This window comes from Nannobrachium achirus (assembly GCF_963921795.1).
Source record: "Nannobrachium achirus genome assembly, chromosome: 21".
Classification (NCBI taxonomy): Eukaryota; Metazoa; Chordata; class Actinopteri; order Myctophiformes; family Myctophidae; genus Nannobrachium; species Nannobrachium achirus.
This window is the reverse complement of record NC_137828.1, coordinates 34428317-34432954: the sequence shown is the minus strand read 5'-3', so window position 1 is coordinate 34432954 and position 4638 is coordinate 34428317.

The following is a 4638-nucleotide window of genomic DNA, read 5'->3' as shown; positions in this document are numbered from 1 at the left end:
TACTCTAAACAATATTCTATCAAAAATAATAATATACATGAAAACTACAGAAACTATACAACACCAGCTAACAATGAACCTAGAATCTGTTTAAATAACATGCTATCTAATTAAAATCAGTAAATCTCTCTGACCCCTTGACCAGGGACATGTTGGGCCCCTGATTCAGCCCGGGAAAAAGAGATGGAGATGCCCTCATTGCGCGCTATAGAGAGATCGCTCTCTATAGCACTGCTGCCACTCAAAGATTTGTGACAAAGTGACAAGCCAGTGGGCCAATTACATTGTGTGCTTGTAGATCTGCTGTTTTCACTACTTTTGTGCAACGGCCTTGTATGATGAAGCAGGCATTTTCTTTGCGAAAAAAATCTACAAATTTGAAACTTGGAGATACAAGGTTTCTGCCCGACAGTGACGATTTACTTTGTTGGCCGCCCAGCCCCCAAAATGGATTATTTTAATTTTTTTCCTAATGGCCGGGAATGAACCGGCCGTTCAGGAGTTGTCCCGCTTTTCCCAATGGCCAGCACGTCCCTGCCCTTGACCGTGAACTTTGCTCTGTAGATTAACCTACCATCTGACACATGTTTACATAGTGGCACACTGTGCCACTATGGCACAGTGTGCTAATACCAATACTATATTTACTATTGTCGACATGTATCATGGCATGGACCTATTCTGAACTCCAACAGCTACGATTGTACACAATGCAAGTAGGCCTATATTCAGGTATCACAACTAAAGTATGAATAGTGGCCGAGATGAGTAGTGTACCATTCTGGGGACATGGTGAGGGGAGGGTTTGGGCCTTTGGGGGGGGGCTGTATTTTTGTTTTGTTTTTACGTTGTTTTTTGTGCATCTTGTCCCTTTTCTTTTCCCATTGTCTGTCTTTTATCTGTCTTTTTCAGTTTGTATTGTTTTTTTTTTAATAAAGAATTGTGCATCGTCAATAAATTAATATATATATATATATATATATATATATATATATATATATATATATATATATATATATATATATATATATATATATATTGTTTTAGTTTTTAAGGACTCAGTTCACATAATGTAAAGATATGTAAATTACTCTTGTAATATCGTATCCCCCAATATTAACCCAGTCTCACAAAATCGTCACTATAAAATGCAGTCCTCTAGCAGCCAACTTCAGATGGTGCTGCTCATTCAACAAGTGGAAAGAGTGACCTATATAGCCAGGGCAGAGAGGCCAGCATCCAATTCTGTCCCCCCCCCCCCCCCCCCCCCCCCCCCCCCCCACACACACACACACACACACACCAACCAGGACTGTGGACTTTCCCGCCTAAAGTGCCCTATCCTGACAGTGTTCTGGTGGGTGTCTTTGGGTGGAGGGGGAGGGGGGTTGTAGGGTGCCTGCCAGATGACTGCCCTGTCAGCCCTATAATGGGTTACCATCTGCTGTCTGGCGTGCACAAAGGAAAACAGTGTGTGTGTGTGTGTGTGTGTGTGTGTGTGTGTGTGTGTGTGTGTGTGTGTGTGTGTGTGTGTGTGTGTGTGTGTGTGTGTGTGTACTTTGAGGGATTTGAGATTTTCGCTAGGGGGCTGGAGCCTCTCTTTCATGCCTTTTCCCCCCTCAATGTTTTATGTGCATGTATGTACATGTACACACCATAGCAAGGTGACATTTCTGACAAGAATTTAAGTAGATGCAGGACTTGTTTGGTAAGCTAAATAAAAAGGGGGACTATTATTATCCACTTAATCCCTATATACTTCATTGTACATCAATAGCGGAAGAACTGGCCTACACACACTACAAACTTGTCAATCCATTTTTACAGAATGTTCACCAAATGTGTTTTTGCCAAATGTTCTTAAATTTTTTGTTGAATGTTCACCTATTATGACATGTCAGGTATAGGGATGTTAGGGTTCACGTGATTAATTGATGTTTTATCAAAGCTCATTTCAAATTCTTTCACAATTTTATTCTTGTATGGTCTTGGTATCACTTAAAGGGGTCCTGTCACCTAAAGGGGTATTGTCACTTTAAAAAGTAATCTTAAAATATGAGTTAATATTTCTATGATGTCATTGTGGGAATGCGCAATTATAAGCCAATCAAATGAATTGACTGTACTTAGACTACTTACTGTACTGGTCAGCTGTTGTCAATGGGGAGCGAGGGGCAGATTACACTGTGACATGAGTTTCAGACTGTTTCAGACCCTTTTCAGAGAGACCACGTGACCTACTGTTACTGTATCATACTATTATAATTTCGGGGCGTGTCAGCAGGCCTTAAAGTAAAGTCAATTAAACCCAATGACTGCTCAGCAAGAACAGGGAACCCAAGGAAGGAGAGAACCAATAACCAATTAATAGGTTTCTGACAGCTTTCACCCTGAGTGTGGGTCACACAATGACAAAAGCCCCTCATTGTAAGTCCTCATTGTACAAGAATGAGAGGGAAAAGAGGCATGTTGATGTAGTGTGCATGCTGTGCCTGAATGCTTGTTTGTGTGTGTGTGTGTGTGTGTGTGTGTGTGTGTGTGTGTGTGTGTGTGTGTGTGTGTGCAGGGATGTAGTGGGGGGGAACACGGGGGTACGGAGTGCCCACACTTCTCTCAAGTCAAGTCAGTTGATATTATATTTTCAGGTAGTTCTGACCCAGCAATTGGTTGAAATAGGCTCGCCAGCCGTGCTGAAATGAGCATGACTAACAGCAGATGGTAATATAAGATTTGAAAATGGATTAATTAATTGGAAATATCAGTTGTGGAGCTATTTTGCATGGGAAGTTTGGCTGATGATCCGGTCATCAAATTATTGGTTGAGAAACACTGGTCTAAGGCTATTTCTGCTGCCGCGCAGACCCGTTTAAAGCCAGCGAAAACGTTATGTGCACGCGCACGGACGCACGTGTGCATGCGCATTGGCGCGCGAGCACGTGCGTGCGTGGGGAGTGCCCACACTTCCAAATTTAGCACTACAACACTGTGTGTGTGTGTGTGCGTGTGTGTGTGTGTGTGTGCGTGCGCGCACGTGCGTGCATGCGTGCGTGTGAATGCACACGTGCTTGCGTGTGTACAGTATACATACGTACATGAGCACTCTGGCTTCTCCGGCATAAGGCAAGTTTTGAGTGCTTTGCATCCCTCCATTTGTGGGCAATTGAGTGAATGGGCCTGTAAAACCAACAGCACTTGGGACAAAGGAGGCCCGGGGCCATTAAGTCATGGGTGAACAGGCCCCTTTAGGGCCAGCAGCTGACCCTGTGGAGAGGCCTCTTGTTCTGGCGGAGTGGGCTTGTGTCCCTGGACCCCAGGCCAAATTGACAAGACCCCAACACACACACACTGAGATGACAGCGGTTCAACTCCAGGCTCTTTGTCAATCTCTATCCATACCTAAATATAGTACCTGTCTAGCTGTCATCTCCACCTGTTTGAATGCTATACAATGAACATACTGTATTTTTGTGGACAATAGGTTTGGAGTTTTTAGACTGCCTGAGACTTTGGCTCCCAACAAATCATTAATTGGCTAGGATCCAAGGCCTGTCGTGCCTGTGGTGAGCTTGTCAGACAAACTAAAGCATAATTGGAAATGTTTATTATGTGGGGAAGGTATAGCAATTTGTACAGGGCTACTTTGGCCAAGACGTCAGAGCCTTACTCCAATTTCTTAACCTCTTGAACCCCATTGCCCCCGCCGGCGGGGGCAAAAGGTGTTGACCTCTGAACAGCTGTCAATAAATGTCAATAAATCAATAGAGACCAAATCAAACTACAATTTCATTGTTGATTATTGTTACAGTGGTCCTATAGCATAGTAATCAGCTGTCATTGTACTTTTCATCCATACATTACTCATATTACAGTATTATTACTACTTATTGTTACTGGTTTTTATCATTTTTCACCCTATACTTTAACATTACTAATATTACAGTACTACTCTCACTAAAACATCTGTAGAGTTTACATAGTTTGGAATATATTCATACAATTTTGCCTATCAATTGATGACACCTTGGTGAACAATTTCTCTATTCAATATATATATGTTTTCAATGAGGTCTTGAGGCTCATTCACTATTCAGAAGGCAAATATTCCATAGGCGGAGGTCTTTTTCAATCCTCTTTTTCTGGCTAAATGATCACAGCAGGACAATTTGGTAAGAGAAATGTGATGTTTTACACTGCATTTGTGAATTTTCAGGGGTTAGCTGACATTTGGTGGGACAAGATTAGCCACAATCATTGTAGTTTTGTGTCCACAACTGTTCTAATTTGGGCATACATTTTAGGCGGATTTTTCCCCTGGACCCCCCTGGGGCTTAAACCTGACAAAATATCAATTCAAATTATCACAATTACTTGTGATGTCTGTTTGTTTTGTTTTTTTTAATATTAAACATGTGAGGTGGAGGAACTTCCTTGGGCCTACTGGCAGTGTGCACAAGACATTTGGCACTGATCAGTCCAGCGGTTTGCAAAATTATTACACACACACACACACCTATATGACTCTGACATCTACAGAGCCACACTGTAAAAAAAAAAAAAAGAAAACAGAACCGTTGTAGATGTCATACAAAAAAGAGCATTTTTATTATGTTTTCCATATTAAGTACATGGTTAAAATGG